Source organism: Anser anser (assembly GCF_964211835.1).
Source record: "Anser anser genome assembly, chromosome: 3".
Classification (NCBI taxonomy): domain Eukaryota; kingdom Metazoa; phylum Chordata; class Aves; order Anseriformes; family Anatidae; genus Anser; species Anser anser.
The window spans coordinates 40,538,331-40,563,919 of NC_139722.1; the positions used below are offsets into that span (position 1 = coordinate 40,538,331).

At 46.3% G+C, this 25,589-nt stretch overlaps 1 protein-coding gene and 1 long non-coding RNA gene across 3 annotated transcripts in view; one reads left to right on the forward strand and one right to left on the reverse strand.

Moving 5' to 3' along the window:
- BACH2 (BTB domain and CNC homolog 2) overlaps nucleotides 1-25,589 on the reverse strand; it is a 192,300-nt gene that overhangs the window by 21,987 nt on the left and 144,724 nt on the right. The gene's annotated exons all lie outside the window — the stretch shown is intronic.
- On the forward strand, nucleotides 2-19,759 carry LOC310897671. The gene is made up of 2 exons (XR_014582471.1): nucleotides 2-3,501; nucleotides 7,786-19,759. It is a non-coding gene; the product is annotated as an uncharacterized lncRNA (long non-coding RNA).

Here is a 25,589-nt window from a genome sequence, read left to right on the forward strand (position 1 = left end):
AAAAAAGAGAGGGAAATTGCCAGCATTACTATCAGCTCTTGCTCTCATCCCAAATCCTCCACTGCGTAGTTAGATAACCTAACGTATCTGTCATCTGGAAATAAATACCCCACGGTACCACCTCTTCTTCTGTCAGGTCAGCAATGATGCTACATGCAGTAACAAACACAACCACCTTTATTTTGCTTCTGTACATCATTGTGCAGGTTAATCACTGTTTTGCTCAAATAACTTGAAGACCTATGAACTAAGCCTCTGCTGTAATAAAAGACTGAAAAAACAGGCTAGTGTGTAAGCTGCTAATTCTTGGATGGGTCTTATTTTCACTGTGATGCAGCACGTTACCATCAATGCAGCAATTCAGATTTGATTCTTCTGCTCTGATGGAAGCCCTGGTGAACAACCATTTCAAACTTACGATACCATTTAAGTCCCAAAGGTGTTTTGTGAAAGAAGCATTTAATATTATAGAAAAGTGCCTTTCTTTTCATCCACATTTTTGCAAGCCACTACTTAATAAATAACAGCTAAATACTGGCTGCATAGCTCTTTTCTCCATCCCATGGAGATCATTTCTTCTCATTTCTGATTTTAGTGAGTTTAAGGTACAGCTGACAGGAAAGAAATCCATAGTCATAATTCAAGTAATGCAATCACTCTATGTCCCACTTCAGTACATAGTTTTCCATCATTTTCTTTGTAGAAAGAGTAACAACTGTTTCCAGGCATGTATGGGTGTGAGTCATACACCTTTACTTGTCCTTTTTTTTTTTTTTTAATTATACCATCTACACTACATTTACATTCACGCAATATCATATATAAAAAAAGTGCACTTTCTCCCTCCAGATTTTTTACAATGGTATCTTCACGCATAATTACCAAATGATATGCTAAGCCACGTAGTAAACTATACTTAATGTCAATTTTTACCAACTATGCATTGGCACTGACTTCTGTTGCATTTTTTTCCCAATGGGCAGGAGACAAAGGTACTAGAAAAACTCTATTCCTCATGAAGCAGTGAGAGGTTACTTAGAAAATAGGGCTCACAGTCAAGGATTAAGGTTTCTCCACATGAAGGAGGAGACTCAGTGGTTTGGCCACTAAGTTGAGATCTGGGACACCACAGCTCACACCTATTGCACCAAACACCCCTCACATGACCCTGGCAAGTCGCTTCAGTTCACCAAGGCACCTTCTTGCCTTGCTTGCAAGTGGAATTCACAACTCTGGGTTTCCTGTGCCTTGCACAGCGAGGAAAGGCATCAAGATGGGATTTGGAGCAGCCAGACAGCTAAACCAGGCAGCAGCAACCATGTCTGGCACCAGTGTGTGTACCTGCACGCCCACCTGAGGTTGGGAGGCACAGGCTGCAACCTACTTCTGGTTACAAGTGTCTCTGGCAGGTGATTCCAGCTCAATTTATTCTTTTAAAGTGAACAAGATGGCACACACTGCTGCTCCCTTTTTTGTAAAACAGCCTAAAGATCAGAATGCAGACCCGGAAAGTAGGAGACCAGGTCCCTTCCTCAAGCTGTGGGGATTCAAAGTCACATTTCCCAGCTCCTTGGAAGGATATCCTATCCAGCAGGTATGGGATAGCCTGAAGGTGAGCTGCTTTTCCCTGTCCTTCCAACTGAACTAATGCCACTGAGCAAGGAGCAGTGTAGAGTGAGAGAAAGGTGCTGTTCAGTCACTGCTAGAGCCACTTGAAAGGAGACACTTGAGCTTCTACTCACTGCTCCTAAATGCTATTTAATGCAAAACACACACAGACTGGAATATCATATTCCCCCTCTCACTTGAAAATAATAATCAGTATGCTACAGGACTGCTCTGCCACCCGAAGATCTGTATTTCCTCCTGCAAAAGGACTTCAGGAGGAGCAACAGAGGAGAGCCTTGAGCCCAGTTGTGCCAGAGCTCGTGGCCAGCCCGAACCGAACCACCATCTCTCACCGAGGTCCACCTCCTTCCCACAGGAGATGTGTGACAGGGCTTGGGTACATACAGCCTGTTTGAGAGCTCAGTGAGACATCAGGGCATGCATTTGTGATGGTCTTATTCATAAGCAGCATAAATCTGAGTGAATAATTTGGTTTGTCCCAGTGAAAAGCCTATAAATTCCTTACACTGCCTCAGGACCAGTGGTAGAGATCATAGATCTTTACAGAAAATCCTGACTTCCAGAAACATGCCTTTGTTATTCATACATCTGTACTTGTGATGCTGAATTATGAAGACACCACAAGTGGTGCAGACTTTGATGGGGAGAAAAATATTTTAAAACACCTCTAGAATCACTCCCAATAGCTTTTCCATCCATAATATCGCTCGATCTGCTATTTTAAGGAACAGTGCCTTTTCATGCACACACTTACACACTCGCCCGTTCCTGTTTTACAATATGCCCCTGGTACAGAACTGCCTGGATTTACAGCCGGTTATTAAACTGATCTCTGCTTTATCAGTGTCACACTTTTTGCCTATTTGTTAGATTATCAGCTCACTAAAGCCTATCTGCGTTTTATCTATGCAGCATGATTAACAAAATTGCTCGGAAACTTAATGAGCTACTCACAGGCCGATGTTTTTCTTTGATAAGATCTTCAGTGTGGGGGCTCACACGTTACTACACATCTTGTGAGCTCAGCAGCAGCGCAGGTCCCTAGGAGCAGCCATAAATACCGGCTGGGGTTTTTGGGTCCCTGGCAGGGGCTCGAGCACAAACCCAGATCTCCTGGCAGTGGTGTCCCTTAGCCACTAGGTGGAAGGACTGCGAAGCGCATTAAAGGCGTTTTCTGCGCTGGGCCAGGGTTTCTTTCACCTGCCTCCCCAGGCCCCACGCTGCAGAGGGTGACTCACAGCACTCCAGAGCAGGGCTGTCTCCCACGCTGACTCGGGTTTTCACTCCCAGTAAGCCAAAATGGCAACAAACAGCAGCGAGACCTCTCTTACAGCTGTTCTGCGCTGGGCCTGTTGGTAACGGAGCGCGTGACCGTGTGGGGGCTTCCCCGCCATGCCCGGCAGATGCCTCAAGAGAAGGAGGATGAAAACACCAGTCCAAGGTGCACCTTGGCTTCGTTACGGCTGACGAGATCGTACGTGGAGACACAGCTCCCCTCCCTCACACAACAGGCAGATCCAGGGGAGGAAAGCTTCTCTGCAAGCACCAGCACTCGTCATTGCCCTCGGGGAGGAATCTCTCAAGTGCCAATGCTTGAAACTACCCAAAGGACAGCTTTGGTAGCACAGGTTACTGGCAAGTGGTAAAGCTAGGGCAACTTCTGTAGCCTGAAGATGACTAAGTAGTGATCTGGCCTGCGTGGCGGGCCCACCGTCACAGCCCCCCAGCTCTGGGACTGCCCGCACCCGATCCCTCCTGACAGGACAGCGGCAGCGAAGGCGCTGGCGTGGGGCCATGGCCGCCGCGCGTTTCGAACGAGGAGGCTTCAGAGCTGGGTGCCTTACAGCTGCACATGCATCTCCGAAGGATGAGGTAAGAGCGGGCTTTTAAAATGATTTGACCTGACTGATGCATCCCAGTGAAAACAGTTAGCGAAACCAAGTTGATCTGCGTTTGTAAAAGGAAACAGATTATTTCTCCGATATAAGTCTTCATTTACATATGAAAGAGACATTTGCTGGATGGGTAAAACACGTGCCTGCAAGAATCTGTTTGTTTTTTTCCCCCTATCATAAATAAGATGCCAAATGTCCAGTGTTTATTTGCTTTTGAGCCTTCTTTTCCATGTATATTAACGCTTAAGTAGACAGGTCAATGCATGGGAGCTTCTGCTGTGCACCTTGTCCAAGCTTGTATATGGAGTCCCCCCTTCCCCGCCCCTGACCATTTTCATTACTCCTATCTCAACCCACTTCTATTGCAGCACTTATATGAAACTGACTGGCTACAGGAAAACCAGCCAGAGAAAAGATAATATGTACACGCAAAACAATGCCCCACAGACAAGAAGAGATCAGAAAACATCTCAGCTCCTCAGAGGCTTGCTTCCCTTATCTTTCAAGTCAAGCCAGAAGAGGACTTCTCCTGTGCACTTAAAGCACGCCCCCTCCCCAAAAAAGTTAAGCCTAAGCAGGCATCATTTTATTTTGTCTTGCACCTGCCACTAGCTGGTCTTGTCATGCACTGGCCCTTCCCTGTACACCTAGTGCCCGGGGGACACGAATACCAGAGCGCTAACTCAGATTAGCGCTTCACCTGGGTGAAGTGAAGGACAAGACCATGCCAAGCTCTCCAGCCATTTATCTGCCAGTTGTCTTACAGACTGATCTAGATGAGCCAAGGGATGTGTTTCCTATGTCCCTCATGAGCTCATGGTACTGAGGAACGGGATGGAAATAATGCAGTGATATAATCACCATCGAGAGAGTGGTTAATCAGCATTAGCCATATTGAATTTACTGGCAAAATCCAGACAGCAGCCTTGTAGAAAACAAGCATACAAAACCTGTTTTAGTTCAGTCTGACACTGCTTTCTCCTTACAGAGTCCTGTGGAGTGTGATGCTCTGTTTAGTTCTAATCGATTTAAGCGACCAGACTTCCACTACTTCCTTTGGGAGATTATTGCCAGACTCTACTTAAAAACTCCCTGTGAGGAAATCTTCCTTCCCTTATTTTCCTCCATCACTTCTCATTATATGTCCTTTATGCATTCCGGGTAATGCTTCTTCCTTCTGGGGAAAAAGTTGAAGAGCTGTTACACTTTTTGCCTTCCCTTCTTCTTCGGTTGGTATTAAATAATTTAAGAAAATTTGCCTAATTCAAGGAAAATAATACCGATCACTGTCACATAGGAGAACAGGATGCTTGGATGACAGTCAGCAATAAGAAACACTAGTAAGGATGTCGGCATTGCAGATACAAATATAGAGCACTTTTTGCACAGCATTTTTCTAGTACTGGGCATGCACCGTTCTAAAATTAGGAGGACGGTTAGCTCACTTCTACGTTAGGAATGTCATATTTTTGCAAGGGATTTCTAGGACAGAAATTCTTTTTTTAAGTGCAGTTGTATGCATGCACACCCACGCACGCCACGTGAGAGCCGCACTGCACGTGAACTCTCTTGGGCTCCCCCTTGCACCCAGTCTCCTAGATGACGGCCGATCGAGCACGCCGTGAAAGCCTCCGCGTTGTTTTGAACACATGGGACACGGCCTCAGAGCACATGCAGGGCTCTGACATTTCTGCGGATGGGCTGGACTTGCTGTGTGCTGCAGAGTTCATTAGTGCATGCTCATTAGCCGGCTGCCCAGACTGCCAGATGTCTCAAAATCCCAGACAAACAGACAAAACCCTCCAATTCTGCACAGACAACATTTCTTATGGGGAGGGGGGAGAAAAAAAGGTTGTTTCCAAGAGAAACATGGATGTCTGGTAACTCTGCTCTGAAGGGCATTTGTATGAAATGCTACATCTGGATCGGGGAAGGTCAACCCCAGCAAAATGCCAGCAAATCTGAGTTCAATTTAAAGAGGGGAAAAGTGATTAAGGGCAAGGAAAGATCACTGTAAACACGAAGGAATGTACAACTTGGCAAGACAATATCTGAAACGGAGCACGATAATGTTTACAGTAATCTGATGCACACTAACATCGAGAACAGAGAACTGTCTGGTTTGCGATGGGATGGTATTGCTGACTGCAGTGAGAAGAAACTGAAGAAGTGAAAATGTCGGGATCTTTTCCTGACTCTAAACCTTTTAGTGAATTCAGTGGGATCTTGGAATGCTTTCCAGGAAAGAGGATGGATTCTTTACGACTGAGTAAAAGCAAAGCAAAGCTAACAAAGCACAGCCTTGTTCTTGTGAGGTGGGCTTTCACAATTTGCTATGCCTTTCCCAGCACTAGTTTCTGTGTTCGCGAGGGCATATTGCCAATGATCTTCTAGAAAACAGCATCAAAGTTGAGCAGCAAATGCACATAAAACTGCTCCTTTTAAAGTAAAGAATATTTGGGGTGCTTTCACAGAATTCTCGCTTTCAAAGAACAGGCCCATTGGTGGTGGGGCGGGAGGGCAGAGTCCTCCCCACACCTCCAGGACACAATGAGATCTGCAGAAAATGAGTTGCTAAATCCCACCAAATTGGGGTGAATTGCATGGTCAGCCCTTCAGCTGCACTGAGAACGCACAAGTCCTGACTGAGCAGCACACGCACAGATTATCATCTCTGTGCATTTGAGCCGTCTTGTTGAAATCAATAGGAATGCTGATGGGCTTTCTGCAAAGCATGCAAGCTGCTTGTAGGATTATGGATTACATTTTTAGTATTCTGATTTTCAGGTTAAATTTATCATCAGGCACCTAAAACCAGAAAACTCTCATCTTGAATCTCCAGACATCGATTTAATTATTAAGCCATTTTGTGGGGAAGGAAGAAACGAAAATTGAATCAAACCTCACATGCTGAATATCAAATCCCAAACTGAATATTAATTTAAAACAATTGGGTAGAAACATATGAGAAATGCGACCATTTCTCGTGGAAGCAGAAATCAATCAGTTAGTCGCATAGTGCTTTGTAGCAGGCCCTGTTGTGGTGCCCGTTCTGTTAACGATTTATTGTCGCTAGTGCAGTCTGAAGGCATCTGTGTAAACCGTTTAAACCCACCTCAGCCCTCAAGTTTGACTAGTAAGCCTGAGGATGCAGAAAACAAACTATGAGCTGTCTCACTCGGCCAGCGTGTTCCTAACACTACAACTTATATAACCAAACACATGCTAGAAATAGGAGATAAGATTAGTGACAGTTAACTGCTGCTATTTTTTCGTTCCACAGCCTGAAGAAGGTCTCAGGGATTAAACATTAACTCTAATCTTACTTGCTAAAATTAGCGCACGCTATATTCTTTTTTCTTTTGCAGCCAATTGCAAGTATAGCACATAAGTTATTTTCAGCGTGTAATCTGATAACTAAAATCAGTCACCAAGCTGTTATTCCATTAAGAGTTAAGAGACTTCCTGGTTATTTACTTGGTTATTTTTACTTGGGATGGTGGAACCTGGCAGAGCCTGTTTTTCCTAGCTTAAGGTTATTTGGTTTCGGAGAACTGTTTGAAAGATGTAAATACATGGCTAGGCTCAAACAGGTCGGTCGCATGTGCGAAATACACGGTGCTAGACGTCCCCTATTTGTCTCTGTATGCACACAATAAGCCTGCACACAATCAGAAATTGTTTGGAAACCGAGATCCTTTACACACTGTGGGAACGCAGAAACTTTCCTACAGCAGTGCCACGGCAGGATTTCTCTGCATTTCTCCCCTCTTCAGCTTAACAGTGCTCAAACGTGCTCTCACCAGCAGCGTCCAGATGCATTTTCCCTATCCACTCATAAAACTGGGAAGCTCCTAAAATGAGTAATCACTCTTTAAACATCAACTTGGGCAAGAAGCATCGGATGCAGGCATTTGTAGCATCCGGGCTCATAAATAAGAGAGGAATTTAAAAGTTGCTGATGGGGAAGACTGACAAAGAGGGGTCTTTGTTTCCTCTTTAAAAATACTTTTAAAATTAAGCAGCTATCCTGCTGGCCCAAGTTTGACAGACTGCCACCTCAGGTAGTGTGTACAGATCTGGGGAGGACAGCGGCGCGAAGTCTGGCATCTCCCCCACCGCATCCCATCGCTGGGGTGGGAGGCTGGGGCACCTCCACCACAGCGGACACCTCTGGGCATAGGCGTACACCAGGGGAAGGGAGATCACAGACACAGCTCCTTGCTTTGAGAGGCTGATTTACCTTTCTTCTTTTTCTTAGCAAAACGTCTCACTGAAGAACTAGCCACCTGGGAAGCTGCATCGAGGCCGGAGAGCTTCAAGGCATTACTTAGGTCCCTTTAATGGCACTTTTATGAAAGGTGCCAAATTGGAAGCACCGATCCAACTTTCAATTTTGTGCTTTTGATAAAAAAAGAAAAAAAAAAGCCCAGCTGCTCCCTCCAAGCCCTTCCCCTTGAAGTCACAGGTTTTGGCCAGGTGAGGAGTTTACACCAGAAACTTTGACTGCCTCAGTGAGAGCATCCACAAATAGACGGAGGAGAGCAGATGACTTCTTGTTTTCTTCTCTCTGGCATGATGAACATGCACAAGGGCAACCCCCCGCGACCGTTTGTGCCATCACTAGCAGCTCGCTGGGTGTCGGAGCACAAGTTTGGGAGGGTAGCTACCTCTGTGTCCCATCCCCATCTCCCAAAGGAGCAGGGGAGATGAAGGTGTGAGCGGGGAGGGTGTTAGAGATGGCTGTCCGGCCCGATGGCCTCTGTGGCACGATGGACAACCAGCCTGGAGATACCCAGGTGATCACTGAGGCGATCCTCGGTGGCGGGTGCGACAGAGCCACGTGAGCCGGGCAGGAAGGAGAGGTCACCCGCTGCAAACGTGCCCCGGGGGCAGAAACCCAACGATTGTGAACTGCGTCTACGGCTCTGCGAGAAGTGCGTCAGCGCCGGCAGCGGGGCAAGTGGCGCAGAATTGATTGCCAAGAGCAAGGATGGCGTAAGCAGCAAGGGGATCGATGCTGGCGTTATCGGTTAGGCTAGCATTCGCCTACGTGCGACTCAGGGAGGGCGTGCAAGAGCTGAGGAACCCACACACTTGGGTTTTTCCAGATCAAATTCACCGTGCTAGTGGCACCAGCTTGGAAGAGCTCTCACCCAGGTCCCCGCGAACGGGGCCAATAACATCAGGTGAGCCAAAGGGGGAGACGGAATCAGAAGATGGTTTAGAAACAAAATTAGAACAATTGAAAGCAATAAAAGTCAAAATAAATTAATTTCCGATCCAACTGCAGTGCTTGTTTCAATCTAAGCCTTCAATTTTTATTTCATCGTGGAGTTATTGAAGTCCAACTGAAATTATTTTGACCTTTCAAAAGTGAGATTGGCTTCAAATGAGAACAAAGAATTTACTTCTGGAAATCCTGACAGTATCCTCGGGGATGGTCAGCACCCTCCCCATCCCCCCAGATTTTCAGGGAAAATTCATTTGTTGAATTAGCCACAAGCTTCAGTCTTCCCAAATCCCGCTTTCCAGAAAACACACGGTTTATGGAGAGGAAAGGTAGAAATCACCACGCAGAAATGTGAATACTTTGCTGCTGAGACGCTTCTGCTCAGGTAACAGGAAGCATCTCTACAGAACACATAGAAGAATACACTTGCAAAACCGAAATGCTACAGGACTGGAAGATGAGGTGCTTTTCCACAGCAGGGGAGCACTGCCCGCATCACACCTGCTCAAAGCATCCATCGGTCCCTGGCAGACGTCCCCTGGCACACCCAGCCCATGGGCTCCGGGTTTGACTGGCCACAGCTGAGCACCGCTGGCCCTGTGGTATGTGTGGCACAGGGGGATGTTTGCCCACGTCTGCTCCTCCGAGTCACAGCCCAGCAGATTTTATTGTAAAAACCTCGCTCCGTAACTCGTATTACAGCCACACACTGATGTGTTGAACAATGAAGAGAACAGTGCCTGTAAGATAAGCTGGAGGAATGACAGCTGAAGTGCTGCTGTCTGGAGAAAACGGCCTGTTTTCACCTTAATGTACACCAGAGGAAGGAGGCAAGATTTTCCTAACTAATTACACAGTTTGGTGCATGTTGCTGATGCTAGAGGCTGCCCAGGGCGCAGCTGGAGAACACAGAAAATTCAGCGAGTACAGCCAGGAGAGCACCTGCAGGCAGGAATAGGCGAGAAAGCCTGGAGGTGAACTTCTAGGCTGCACGTGGAGGTGTTAGAAAGAAAACCAGAGACAAGGATGTTTCAGATAACTTTCTCCAAAGGACCAACTCAGCTATGACATGCCTGAGTCAACAAAGAACACATAAAAACCAGTGGCACTAACGAGCAGTTTAAACACTCAGGCATGAAGTGTGGAAGACAAAGCAAAGGAAGATACGGCTCTGATGTCTGATGGTTTGCTGTATGTTTGTTTTTCCAACGCAGCTTGCACCTTAAGAGGCGTGGAACGCAGTAACGAAGGAAGGCACAGGTGAACTGCTCAGCAGAAACGTTCCCTGGATGCACACGCCATCCATGCTGAAACCAGCGGGGAGGAAACAGAACAGATTTTAATGCAAGAGCATCATCAGAAATAAAGTGAAGCTGTGATTTAAAATTTAAATCAGTGCCATATTTTTGCAAAGGGAAAACTAAACTGACCCCCAGATTAAAAAAGAAAAAAAAAAAGAGAAAGTGTTGAGCAGTGAGGAGGGCGAAGGAAGGAGTGGGAAAGCTTTCACGGAATATAAATTGTGACAGAAAAGTCTGTGAAAGATCTGTTTAGGTTCATATCATGAGCCAAACTGGGGAGGAAAAAGGAAAACAAAAGGCAGTTTGAGAACTTCTAGAATGAAAAGAGAAAATCTAGAAGCCTGCAAGTTACATCAGCAAATATCAAAATGGGAAGAAAATGAAGTTAAATGTAGACATTTGTTAATTCAGGGGGTGCTTGGAGGAGTGGTTCAGAGTTTCTGAAGCTGCAATTAATACACACGCAGACACAACAATACAAAGAAATTACAAAGACCTGCAAATGACACAAATACTCCTCTTTCCCAAGCCTGGCAGATTTTATTTATGTGAACAAACTACATAGTACAGCGTACTAAATACACAGCAATTATTTTCACAGCAAGGAATCTCCCCACAAGCCCTACTGCTGTACTTCGCATAGCGTAGGGGAGGAAGAAGCAGGCAGCCCGGTGTGTAATTTGGAAATAGCACCAGGCTGCACTCTAAGGAAGGGATCTGAGACAGCAGACAAAGGAGCTGGGGCAGCAGCAGGCTCAGGAGCCGGGGCTGGGTAACACCCGCTGCAGTTCGTGGATGCTCTGCCGTGCTTCCCCCGGGGCTGGCAAGAGCCGGGAGCTGCTGCTGAGGAAGGCAGCGCCTCCAGCACTTCCCATGAGCACACGCCAGCATGGCACAGCACGCAAAACCCCGGGCTTCCTCGTGCAGGGAGCAGAGCCCAGCAAGTCCCGTAATGCTCCGAAGCCAGAGAGGCTTTTGCTGGGCTGTGGGAGGAACGTAACGTCAAGGGCTTTGCTATTCCGACGTAACTGTGCAACTACAATTATTAATTGTAGGCTGAAACCCTGGGTAAACATCCCGGCTTCCTGCAGGCATTGCATTTTTAAAACAAAAACTGCCAAATGCTGCATTTGCTCCAGTTTTCCTTCCCCTCCTCCCCCCAGCCTTTTAATTTCCGGTATTCGGACAGGCGATTTTTCCGTGTTCACCTTGTTTTTGTTCTTGCACTGCTGCTGACACAGCTGAGGATTACGGTGGCTTTTGTTCCCTTGCTTGGTGCTCCCGTTTCATCAGCGACGCCTGCTCAGCTCGGCTCAGCAGGTTTGTAAGGAGAACAGCCGCTGCTGAGCTGGCAAAGTTGGTCCCCTCTTGTCCTCCGCACGGAGCAGCTAATTCCTCCTGTGGTGGCCTGAAAGGCTAGCTGGGCTCCATAAATCTCACCAGAAAAAAAAATCAGAGGCGTTTGCCTTTTTGCTGAGATTTATCTCTGTGAGGAGTGCGGCAGGTTGGGCCTCCAGCATCCGCTGCTGGCTCAGGGTGTTTGGAGGGAGGAGGACAAGCACGGCCACCTTGCGCCTCGTAGAGGCACTCACACCTGCTCAAAGCCAGCGTTGTGATGTGGCCACGGCATCCCCACAGTGCCACAACCTCGTACCGTCCCCATAACCTGATGCCCTCCTCCCCGCTTCATACTTAAGATTTTGAAGGACCTACACAGAAAGCGAGGCATAGAAAATGTCGCCTGCCCCAAGACCCTTAGAAATGTTCTCCAAATGGAAAAGAGGCGTCATTTCCAGCCTAACTTGCAGCTTTCCTGTCCTGGGAGGGTAGGAGTCAGGACTTTAAAGCTATTTGTGCTTGTGTGTGTTGATATATGCCCACATGCACCCACACAGGATACTGCGAGAAAGAGGCAAGAGAAGGTGAACATGTATGAAAGGGAGCGAATTAGTCCCATCTGCTCTGAAAAGATCATTTTCTCCTTGGATTTCTATTACCGTTGTATTATTGCCACACTAGAGTGCTTCTAAAAGGCTACAGTTCTGGCAGCCAACATCATTACAGCTGCTCAGATTATTAACAGCATAAATAAACTCTCAGAGACACTACTAAGAAAATATTAACTACAATTATCACTGTCTGATAAAATAATGAACAGTAAAGTGTTATTCTGCTGTCTCAGTCACCAGCGCGCACTTATGTGTGCTGTGAGTAATGAAAAACAGTTTATTTGCATACTGAATCACCCTGGAATTGGTTCTTTCTGTTTTATTTTATTTATTTTTATAAAGACGCCTTGAATTAGTGTCTTTCAAGCAGCACAGGCCGAAGCTCTACGTTTGCAGAACTGGACGTACTGCGCCACCTTGCCCTGTTGCATGCAGTCCCACTGACTCTGAGGGCAGAAACCCGTGCCCCTAACCACCACACACTTCTGCCTGAGGCAGGTGGAAGCCACCAGCAGTGGAGTCACAGAAGTCAAACCTGCCTTTGTATGTGGGCAGAAACTCTAAAACCTTCCTGCAGACCTTCATTCTCGGGCCTCACTGCCTTTTACGTCCCAGCTGAAGCCCATGCTGTTTGCTGAAGGAAACCTCCTCCGACCTGCCGCGCTTTCGCTTTCTGTGCTCATTTCTCCTGAAGTACCCAGTGATACTCCCAAGGTCTGCTCTTCAGTGCCATCAGTGGGGAACTTGGGCTCGTTTTTTAATTAACAGAAGTCGTTATTTCCCTGCAAGCCAAGGAGGGAAAGAGTTCTTAATGACTTGGAGAGCGGGAGAGTGCCTGCAGGGTGGGAAGGGGAGCCCCTGGCTTGTTCCCTCAGCAACACCTGCCTCAGCGGTCAGGGGCGGCCTTCACCCCTTTGCTTCTTGCGGGGGTTGACTTAGGGTGTCATCATCTGTTCATTAGCAGAGCTCATTAAAATTAAGAGAAATAAGGTCCCTCCCAGGCCCTGAAGCTGCTCACTGTGGGGCAGTCACGTTGAAGCTCCATTTTGAGGATCCTGCTCTCACACGGATGCTGCCCTGGTTCAGGAGAGGTTTCCCTCCTTGAGCCTGGCCCTGTGGATCTGTCACATCTCATTCAAAGATGTTTTCCCACAAAAGCACAAGGCAAAGACCCTGTTTTGTTCAGCTCTTGTGTACCGGGCTGCCACAACCATATCTGACCACCAGCAGGGAGGGACAACAGCGATGGCTGGCGCTGACACCCTCCGGGCAGACTCCTGCCGGGGTGCAGGACCGACCTCTTCGCTTTGAGGAAAACCAGCGATGCCTGAACACAATGGATGCAAAACGGACATTTTCCCCACCAGGGCTGGCAGGGAAGCTGATGATTCAGGGTGACAGCAGGAAAGCATGGTGAGCAGGAGCCACGTTATCAAGCTCTGCCATTCCTGAGTGTGCAGGCCTGGCCCTGGGTGAGGGTGTGCATCAGGCTCCTGGGAAAGGGCCACCAGCCGGGTAAGAGGAAGATAACGAGAAAATAAAGACAGGGACAGCAGCAACAAAATGCAACTAGGAAGGTAAAAATGCAATGCTGAAAGAGCATTGAAAGAGGATTTTCTACAATAGCTTCCCTTAATCTGTGCCAGAAACACACTGCAACGTGCCTTCAGTGTTTTTATTCCACAGCCCTTTTTCTGTGTCCCCATCTCACCAGCATCTCACGTTCCCTGCCTGGTCTCTGCTACCCGCTATAAGCCTTTTCTTCCCCTAACCCCACCTTCTGCCTTCCTCCTGGCCCCAAAGAGCTAAGTTTCACCCTCTGACGGGGATGCAGCCGCTCTCGCCATCCCCATCAGTACACCGCAAGGGAGACGGAGGCAGGAGGAAGCTCGCACGTAGCCTCGCCTGCCCCCATCTGTCAGCTGCAGGGGAAGGAAACCTCGGAGGAGGTGATCTGCCCCCTCCATGAAAATCAGGGCTAGGATGAACCTCCGCTCACCAGCGGGGAAGAGCTGAGCTGCAGCATTCCTCCGCATTTCCCCCGCAGCGTCCTCCCTCTCCTCCTTCGCAGCAGTTGGCCTCTTCTGGCCGCCTAAGCAGGTTAGACGTGGCTTGCCCTGAATAAGTCACCTACATTAATTTTTCCTCTTTAATTAAAGAGTACTTCTGTGAAACAATTCATGAGAGCTTCTTTGTCGAGGGAAAGAAAACGATGCGCTGTTCCACACGTGTTTACAAAGGCAAACACAGGAATGAATTCTGTTCCCCAAGAAGCCCCTGTGGAAGGGAAAAACGCTGGGAATGGTAAAGGAATTGCTGAAGAAGAACTGAAGTTCATTTTAAATCAGTGTACCATGTACAACTACTGTCTTACAAATAGGATTATTTAATTTAAACCTTAGATCTGTCAAGTTCCATTACTTCAAATGGAGCCTGTTGTTTCTTGACTCCATTATAAATCAGGATTATATTACAATTTATGTTAGGCTAAGTCACTACTTCGATAGGAGGCAGTGAAAAAAAAAATTACACAGCAGTCAGTAAATAGAGCAAAGTCATTGCACTGTTCTTGAAAGGCAAAAAGTCATCTTGCTAAATGAGGGTCCAAGCTGTCCTGTACCAAGACTGTTACTAATAAATAAAAGACCTCTGGGAAAAGTGCTGAGCATACGCTGGATCTATTTTCAGCTTGCATCAGCAGCTGCTGCCCCTGGGATTGCATCTTTGCTCATACCCTACACCATATGTAATCACTCCAGTGCTGCAACCAGTAAGATAATGAAAGAGCATGGCATAAATCTATACTTGAGTGGAATGCTAAATGAGAAAAATAATACAAAAAAGAGGGAAATAAACCACATTTTCAAGTCATTAGGAAGAAAGACTTTGACATATGAAGTGTTGCAACCATTAATAGCACTTATCATATAGAGTGGAGACAAAGAGACAAATTAATCAAACTGACAGAACTGGGACATTTTATGCTAATGCAGGCTCCTGGGTTTTAGTTTGTATTCCTCTGTGTCTGGAAAACTGATACCATTACAGGGCAGGAAATTGCATGAATAACATGCAACAGATCATAAAAATTCACACACCAAGTGCAGAAACACTGCCAAAAGCACTGTAAAAACAAGGCTAGAGACCTCAACAGAGGAACTACCAACAGCTAATGAATGCAAATAAGTACAGGAATATTTCCCATTCATGCATAACAATTAGACAGAGACTGTGACTCCACAGTCTCCAATAGCATAGTTAAAATAAAGCCTGGAGAGCTAACATGCAGATAGCTGGGGGGAACTGCTGGCCAAGCCAGTTCTGAATTTGTTTGCAGTGTTGCAGCCAGCAGTGTAAAGCCACTGGGGAACTGGCATGGCCAAGTGCTGTCTCTGTCTAAACGTATTGCTATGTTATATTTAATTTAACGATGCAGGTAGAAGAGACAGGGTCCTGGGTGGCCCTGCTTGAGCAGGGGTTGGCACCAGATGGCCTCCAGAGGTCCCTTCCTCCCTCAGCCATGCTGTGTTTCTGTAAAAAAAGGGGCAGGAGGACGAAAGCAGGAATAAAACAGACCCACAAAACAGCCCGTAGTCAGACAAAGCAAAAATCCCCTCGCCCCAGTGCGAATCCACAGCATCCAGTAAAACCCCTTGCAAGTAACGACGTCTTTAACATCGTTCGTTTGGGAAGTCCAAAATGCACTTGCTGCCCCAAGCCACAGCCGTGCTGTCAGAGGCAGGAAATGGCAGGAACGACAGGAATGCTGGGCAGGGCACGGTGCAATGCAGGACCTTGCCAGGGTTACTCCGCTTGCCATAAAGGCTTGTCAGTGACCTTTAAAAGAACCTGGCACATCCGACCACTGGGGAAGTGCGGAGACCTGATCAGCCATACGAACACCAAATGACGAGTACAGTCACTCGACGCACTGCCACAGCATTTCTTGTTGCTGTCTGGATTCGTTAAAAAGTGACTCTTCTCCCTTGATACCCTTAGCAATAGCTACCTAAGGCGAGGACTAACTCTTGGGGGTAAAAGGAGTAAAGCTGATACCTTTAGGAGTTGTGTAATTCCCAGCACTGCTCTCATCCTCCCCAGAATAGAACGATATGCAGCTGATGGCACTGAGCAAGGGTATCCAAGCGCCAACGCTACGTGCATACAGAGGTGGGGAAATGCCAGCCTGCCACGGGGTCGCTGCTTTCCTGAAGAGCGAGTAGACTTCAAGCCCTCCCCACGTTCAGTGCTGGAGGGACCCCGTGTTCAAAGGCAGCAGGACAGGAGCCCCAGCACAGGGGACAGCTGGCTCCCTGCACAATGCAGAGCCCAAATTCCCCCAGCTCTGCAGCAGAACCCCTGTGGGGATTTTGGAAGGTTTTAGCCATGTGAATAAGGTCTGTCTGTCTCCAGATCCCAAAACAACTTTCTGTTCTTTCAAGCGCTACTGAAGTCACAACAGGATGCGACTGGTACCAGAAAATGGCACAGACACAAAAGCGAGCTGGTCCGAAAACGTTCTGTAGACAACGATGGCGCACACCTTGTCTATGGGGAGAGGGTAGAAACAGACAGTAACTGACTCCTGTAAATGCATATCCAGATGACAGACAGGCAAGGGTTGCAACCTGAAAACAGATCAACTTTCATCCTTCCCTTAAATAAAATAATAAAATAATAATATAGAAAAAAAACAAACAGCACAGACAATTAGCTACAAAAAGGTCTCATGAAAAACTCTGCTGTAAGGAATTTTAATATCAGGAGGGAAACAATTTGGTCAAACAGTTATAACAATGTTGATTATTTCCACTCTTTAAAATACCGAAGGCACCTTTAAAGTCTCTCAAGAACACGTGTGACACCTGACCCCTTCTCTTCCTCTACCTGCAATCAGAGCACTTTGGGAAAGGGAAAGCCTAGTTAGAGGAAAACACCCATTCCCGAAAGTGAGTATTTAGAGGTCTTTAGTACTGCATAAATGAGGCAAACAAGAAATAGAAAGCACAATTACAAGAAATGACTGAATTCTCCCACTCCTTTAGCTATGGCGATTTCTCTTCAGAAAGCCAGTTTCAGAACCAGAGCATAAGCTCACCAAAAAACTCAGAGTAAAACTGTATGTGAGAACAAAGCTAAGGGTCTGAGGGCAGATGATGCAAACAGTCTGGGTCCCCAAGGCTGGGAACAACTCAAAACCCTTCGAGTGTGCTGTGAAGAGCAGCTTACGGCGTACAGCATCGGTCTGCTCTACAGACCTGCTTGGAGGAGGTCCGGAAGAGGAGGTCCAGTGGTTCCTGCTAGGGTCACCTGGGCTCTGCAGCAGCCAAAGAAAAGGTCCGAATGCGATCAAATGCTTGTCTTCAACAATTTACTTGCCCGTGTCCTCTCAATGGAGGTTTGCAATTGCAAAGTTCATGCATAATGGTGAACTAAATCCTGTAAGAGAAGGATAAGGCTCATCTTTGAAAAGGACGCAGAACCTGTGACGTGGATTTCAGGCATTTAAAACAGAGCCTTGGATTGATGTGTCCAGTCTCCTGAAAGCTAATAATTTCAAGGAATAGACAGGAACTGCTTCACGTCCAGGAAAGAATGCCATATAGCATACAGTGTGGAACATGGTTATTTGCAGTCAGATAAAAACAAGCTAAAAAACATCGTTCAATTCAACGTGCAGATAGAATGACAGGAAAGATGCATCCACCTTAAGTCCAGTTTCCCCTACTAGAAGTAGAAATGAGCACTAGTCCTCTGTGGAAAGCAGAAGGGAAGTTGTCAGAGTTTGTCTTTACCCAGCTTTTTCCTGTCTTGAAAGGTTACTGGCTCCAACCCTGTCCTTTGAAAGAAACAGGAAATAACTTGAGCTTATTCTGTTTTACTTGAACAAGAATCCCCTGACAGGGAAATTTTCTCTGAAGGCTGCCTGTGCATATGGAGAGAGAGGTGGCTAGGCACGGTGTACTACAGCTGTGTGGTCAGAGATGGAAAGATATTTTGCTTTTAGAGTTGTTTAAGACTTGTTTCTTATTAGCTGCAGGCCCTTGAAGCAGAGGACCACACGTTTTACTTTTAAAGGAAGAAAAACACACTTACCACAAGCACGGGCAAGAGCTTTATACAGGCAAAAGTGTGGCCTCAGCCTGCTAGCTGACAGCCTGACAAAAATCCCAGGCTGCTTCATCAAAAGCATTTTTTGCTGAAACTGAGAACCACCCTGGCAACGTCTGTGTGGACATTTTTTTCTTTAAATGTAGTCTTTTTACCTTGAAATGCTAATACTACATCCCCACCCACTCTGGGGGTATATGCATAAAGTAGGGAATTTGGTCCTATCACAGTTCAAAAGCAAGCAGACATACAAGCGGAGTGTTGCAAAGTGTTTGATGCACAACGCACTGGACGCCTACACCCCTTTAACCCATCAGCACTGCTCAGACCCGCTGCTGGGTTGATCCATTTATTCGGATGGTCTCCTTTCTATTTTACTACCCCGGTGAACCCACTGCCTTCAGCAAGTATATCTGACACCGTGGGAGCAGAAGGAAGCACAAAGAATACAAAACCGCTGTTGAATCGATCCCGGGTCACACCTGCCAAACCGCTCTGTGCTCTTTCCAGTAAATCCATACACTTTGATTTCCCTTACTTACTTTCTGGCTCCAGCTAACACCCAAATGCTGGTGAGGGGAAGAAAAATTTCCGAGGACCTGTACTTACACAGAACAATAGCTTCAAGAAGCTTCCACCTAAAGCTGAGGTTTGCAAGGTGAGGTGCTGGTCATCCAGTAGCGCTGTCACAAGGAAATGGAGAGCTCTCAAACTGCAGGGACCAACCTGAGGTCTTCTTCTCAAACAATGAGGAGCTGCTGCAGGGAATGATGCGGACAAGGTGTCTTACCAAACCCAAACCCTAAATATAGAATCGCAGAATGGCTTGGGTTGGAAGGGACCTTAAAAACCATCTAGTTCCAGCCGCCTTGGCCAAGGGCATTCCACTAGATCAGGTTGCTCAAATATGGTTGCTTCAGCAGCAAAACAAAGATGCCTGGTGTTTTGGGGGTCTTGAAAAGCCACAGCTCCCATCTACCAGGACTGGGTCCATCCGTCCCCCAGGACCAATCAGACAGATAGGCAGCAGCTCCATCTTACCCCATTCTTCTTGAGAAATACTGCAACTCGTCTTCTAAGCAGAAAATCTCCTCAATGCTTCCTGCACGCTTAATAGATACAGAGGGAAGAAAATAAGACAGAAATCCTGTCTGAGGAGTGATAACCTGTAAGGTCTGGGTTCAGATACGCTGGCTGCTCTCAGAGCAGCAGCTCTGCCAGCTGTGGGTCAGCCCGTTCACCTCCATGTGAGGTAACGTGAACAGAGAGCTTAGAGAGAGGTAAACGTATCTGAGCGGTTCACACAAGGTGATTCGATCATCACTGACCTGACGCACAGACCTGCGCTGTAATTCCTGTCTGATGCATCAGCCTCCACCACAGCATTCGCGGAGAGGTGATGACAGTATTTTACTCGTTCACAAGAGACCTCAAAAGTCTGCTGCTGAAGGTTTTATCTTACCATTATTTAACTTCGGAGCTGATAGCTCTCAATTCCAGCTGTTCGGTGACACCTTGTTTATTTAACGGTTTGACTGCAAGTGCTAGTACTGTGATTCTCTGCCTTCCTCAGACCAGCTATAGCTATTTTAACTGTGGGCCCCGGGCTAGTGGCAGTCCCTGGGTCACAGCAGGAAAATCCCGCTGCCATTTCAGTTGTGAATTAACCTTCTCCACAGAGTCTTCTAAAGCCTCCGTCACTGGCTGACAGAGACTCCGGAGACTTTAGAAGACCCCATCACTGGCTGACTCTGGTGACCCAAAATATGCATCATGCCAACTTTAAGGGGAAAAAAAAAATAAAGAAAAATAGATTTCAGCTACTCATTTATGCAGGGAACAGACAACTACCCGTAAGCACTCTTAAGGTCAGATTAGGCAAAGTGAAGGACAGAGAGGTTTATTACCGACTCTGATCTGTGCTATCTTAGGACCTTAAATTCCACTCAGCTACATCTGCACTGAGCACCAAACTTCATCTTCAAGTGTATAAAGCACGTCCCTCGCAAAGGCAATTGACCTTACTGTTAGGAAAAGATGTGGAGTCTCACACACCACTGAGCAGCAGTTTGTTGCTAAAAACACATGCTGAATTTTCAGTTGAATTTCATCTGGCTTCAGAACAGCTGCCAGTGGCTCTCATGATAGCTTTCTCCAGTAGATTAAAGCATTCTTCCTTGAGATATGCGTGATGCCTTCTTTTTATTAAAGTCTTTAAACAACCACTCAAGCCTCCTCTCAAGCTTTAAGACAATTTAAATCTCATTTTTAAAACTGTCCAAGACTGGGCTAGAAGGATCTGTAGCTTGACCAAGTACAGCTGCTCCCCCCCCTCTTTTTTCTTTCTTTTTTTTTTTTTTTAACTTCTGTAAAGTAAATAAAGTGCCCAAGGACACTGCTTTTAGTAGTGTTAGACTGAGCTGGGACTTGAAGCTGTTTGCTGGCGGTCTCCCATAAAGTGGTACAGATGAAAATTCAGTGCTGCACGAAAGACCTGAACTGGAATAAATCAGCCTTTTCTCTGTTCAGAGCTTGCATCGTACATGTAACAGCAAGTGTCTACTTATTCCTGTAAAAAACACCAACAGCCTGCCTATAAAATTCACAAAGAGCATGTCATTCCCAAGTCCTAGTAAGGTTCAATTGCCTTCTGCTCACCTAAAGTCTGTATTTCACTTCCAAATTGAACCATACTTCCTGGTCTTCATGTTTGTTGACTGCTGCAATGCATCATTTGAATAGATGCCATATTCCGCCTCGTACCGTGCTCAATTTCACTGGTAGCTGAGAAAAACAGCCTGTGTAACATTACTCACTGGGGAATCCTTGTCAGAAAGTGCTGTACAGAGATAAAACCTTATCGTCTTTGGGTCTTGGGAACACTAATGAAGCAAAACTTGGTACTGGGATCAGAAAGTACCTTACATGTTGTGGTCTCAGAAGTGGTGATGCTGAGGGGTGTCTTATCTAGGCTTATCTGCCTGTTTTTCAAATGGCAAACACTCGGTATTTCTGGACTCTTAAAAGAGCAGATACTTGGTTTTCCAACCTTTAAGGAAATCCAAGCTTATTTTGGAGGGAGAAAAGGTAAGAGAACCAAAGGTGAAGGGGGGAGGAGAGGAGGAAATCTTTCAGACCACAGGTCCAGAGCACTGCCAGCACGGAGGAATAACTCACAGTCACAGAATCACAGAATTGTAGGGGTTGGAAGGGACCTCAAGAGATCATCGGGTCCAACCCCCCTGCCAAAGCAGGTTCCCTAGGGCAGGCTGCCCAGGTAGGCGTCCAGACGGGCCTTGAATATCTCCAGAGAAGGAGACTCCACAACCTCCCTGGGCAGCCTGTCCCAGTGCATGGTTAAGCCACTTCACTTTCATTCATGCTTAAATACATACTTCAATACAGCAAAACACACCTCCTGTTAATACGCCACAGTGCATGCTTGTTGCTTCTGCCTGTAGCGTAGTCTGCCTCTAAGATCCACTTTTTGAGACTTTTTTTGATTCACAGCCAGTCAACCAGGCAGGCTTACACCAGTCAACAGGCACAGGTCTAACAAAGGCAACGAAACTGAGCCCATTTATCACAGTGGTGAATTGGTGAATTTCATTCTGTGCATTAATCTCAATATCCCCTTTTACAGTACATTTTTATAGGCTTACTTAGATAAATAAATGAATAGTACAACTACCAGCAAAGGGAGGGAAAAGAGCTATTGCAAGATTTGCTCCCCTTAACAGGCATATGTGTTGTTTTTTTGTTTATTTGTTATTTTTTAAGCCCCACAACACAACAGAGGTGTATTTTACTCTTCTCCACTGAAAAGGATCAGGGAATTATCAATAGCGAGACATGTCTCATCAGAAAATAACGGGAGTTACACCGTGCAGAATGTGGCTAGTTTCCTCATCGCACTTGAGGCATGAAAAATCGGGCAGCACTGGGAGCCCTTGCAGCATGACATGGATGGAATTTCATATTACATCGTGACGGTCTCATTTCTGCTTTATTGCTCAACTGCTAGAAACAAAATACACCATTTGTGTCTCGTACTGTGCTATATATGCAACACAAACAAAACAACATACGTTTCTGTCTCATGGTTTCCTGTGCATTAGTATCACGTCACTTAAGACCTCAAAAAGCACCAGAGTGCTCAGCTTTACCCTTAACACAGATCCACAGCCTCCAGTCACTCTGTGTGGTGTCAGCACTACAAAATCGACAGGAAACCTAACACATTCCCTAGGAGGGATTTAGGCAACCGAAGACCCAACTTCCATCCATATGGACTCACTGAAGTGGCATTGCTGGGGTGAGGCTGAAGCGTGAACGAGTTTGAGGCCTGACGGACACAACTTCTTGTCTCTGATCTACAAAAACCCCTGCGGATAGAGGTGGGGGTGGCAGCAGCAGAAGGCTTTTGGGTCACTGCCGCCTCCTGAGCCAAAGCAGAAGCAACCCTGACCACTGCTGCCATCTGCGAGGAACACTGATGGCTGATGCAGGCATGCAAAGAGAAAACCACGTTAACACTCCCCCTTTGCTGAGAAGGAGCCTTAGCTATTGCTAATACTAACCGGGTCCCAAAGGAAAAGGGTCTTTCCTTGTTCCCTGCTGCTAACACCATCCCTCCAGCTGGGAAAACGGAGCTGCAGGCAGTCAGTTGCTCCTTGCCCCCTTGCTCGCCTTTCCCACATTTATCACCTCCTTCACTCCGCGCTCCTGGGCAGAGCAATCCCAGCTCAGTCACCGCGTTCCTTGCTGATATTACACTTGTACTTATACACAGCGCACTGAGAGAGGAAAGAGACAAAGTAAGAGAATATTGTTTATTTCTTAGAGAGATAAAAAGGAATAGTAATTGCCGTTAGCCAGCGGGGTATGTAATAGCTGACCTCCTGCATCCTGCCTTTGATTTTCCCCTGAACCCAATCATCTTCTGTTGGCTAATTCCCAGCTTTTTTTTTTTTTCCTCAGGCTGGCGGGCTGGCATGGATGGTTAACAGCTGCCAGTATTTCTCCTCCCCGTCAGCGGCGAGCGATGCTAATGTTAGATGCCTGGCTCCGTCCCACCCAGGGTGCTGCGTGCCTTCGCCTTCCAACACTCGCAGCTTTTGCCAGCCTTGAACCTGAATCTATCTCCTGTCCTGCCTCTCTCTCTCGCGAAGATTAACCGTGTGAGGGGGTTAGCCCCTCTCAAACGAAGAAACAGATGACGGATTTCACAGGGCTGGACCTCGTGGGGAAACAGCAGGTTTCACAGCAGCCTTTGGTGAGCGGCAGAACAAGAAGGACGTGGAGCAGCTCGGCACATGGTGTATGCCAGCGTACCTCTACCGTGAACATCATTCTGCTAATCACAAAGAAGAGCTGTGCAGGTAAACAAAAAGGCTCCACAAGCACATCACACACCCCATTCCTAAAGAGATGCTGCTTCCCTTTGCCCATTGGAAGACTGGTAAGCCACGGACAACTCAATTTAATGTTAAGGAAGGCATCATTCCTAGCAGACACTTCATTGCACTGAAAAAAAACACCACTAGCCACTCTTTGAAACAGACTGAAGAAATCAGAGGGTTACATATAAAAACTAACCAACCCACTTGAGAAGCATGCTGCTTTTATAATGCACATCACAGTATCGGACCAGTGCCAGCGAAAGCTCGGTCAGCTCCTTCAGAAGACCCACGTTTAACGTCACCGGAGAGAAAGGCGTGCTGGTGCTGGAATAACCGGGTGAAGGCTGTTTCCAAATGTACACCCCAAAGTCATGAAAATCCAAGCAAGGTCAGCAATCTCATTTGCAAGCTGCAGGAATCCCACGCGACCGCGGGGCTTTATTTGTTGTTGCCGCCCCTGTGTTTTCATCATTTCACGGCAGCCTCAGCTTTCAGAAAGCAAGGCGAGTACGGATGGTGCTTGTGGACACGGTGCTCCTCTGTCCAGCCTCCGGCTTTCAGCTCGGCCAGCCAGACTTGTTCCCCCCGCGCTTCTGTTAGCGAAGCGAGGCAGGTAATAATAGCGAATAAAAAGCCTATTCTGCGGCACACTGGCTCTTGCTCAAGTAAAGCAGAGTACCACTACAGCATGAATGACTCAATCATCTACTCAAGAGCTATTACTTGCAGCGATGAAGCAATGTTAATTGGATAATGGCCTGCTGCCAGCTAATATTGGCATGACCTACAATACCCTTGGCTGACAGCCGTGTATGCCTCTCTATCACACCTTTTTTTGTAATCTGGATGGGAAGTGGAAACCATTAAAAAAGCCTCATAAGTGCCATTTAACTTCTTATCATGAATTAAAAGCTTAATTAAGTGCCTTGTTAAAGGAAGGAAGACCAGTTTTTGTGATTAAATAAAACAAAACAACAGTTAGGGGTATGGATTGAATGAGTAACTTTACAGCTTCAAACTCGAGTCTTGGAAAATATTAATTTTAGGTTGCATTTAGCAGCAGCTGCTACATGAAAACTGCACAATTGCTGAAAAATACCAAGGTTGAAAATCACACGAGGTTCTAGTTGTTTACCAAAACTGCAGATGAAGAGGAAAGAGTAGAAGTTAAGAGCTAACAGGGTCCTTTTTTATTAGCTGTACACAGCTGCAGCTGACACACTCCATCCCTGACTCTGCTCTGAGTCCTGACACTTCACACGCCACAGCCACATCTGAGCACTTGTTATTACGTGGCTGTTTTTCCAAGCGCTTATCTACACACTAAAATATGTTGCTTTAAAAAGAGGTGTAGTACGAAATCGAATTACTGATGTCGGCATGAAAGGGTTTATGGAAACTCTTCAATCAGTGCAAAATTAGCTCCATACTGACTTAGTTTAAATAAGTTGATGAGGAAAAGGTTTGAACTGAGGCACGTTCAGTCACGCTTGAACTGACACGAAATGTCTGACACAAGGTTTTACACTGATTTGAAACACGGTAAGTTCAAGTAGTCACAATTCCGCATGTGTGCAAGGTCCCACCGCTGAAATGATGGGCATATCATAAAGGCTGCACTCACATGTAATTGGATATAAACAAGAAATAATGTAAAAAAACATCTGTTCACTGTTTTGCTAGACAACAGTTAACAATGTCTGGATGCCAGATTAACAAAAAGACCCCAACATGCTATGAAGTGAAAAAAAGGTCTGCAAACCAGTCTTCAGAGGCAGATTTACTGCCTTGAATAATCAAAAAGAAGTTCTTTTGTTTTCATGTTTAGCTCCCTCATGCCAACACTACATGAGTGCAAAAGCTTTACATATGAAGCTTTGTCCAGCGCCAACATGAAACCTTTGAGAAATAATAATAAATGCTCATTCTCCAAAACTGCGTACTTTAGCAGTTTTCAAACCACACCAGCATTTAAAATGCAATGCTTGTATGTTTGACTTTAAAACATCTTTGTTCATTGAAGAGTGATTGTCACCTTTTGGAAAGATTTGAACTGCAAAGACTATATT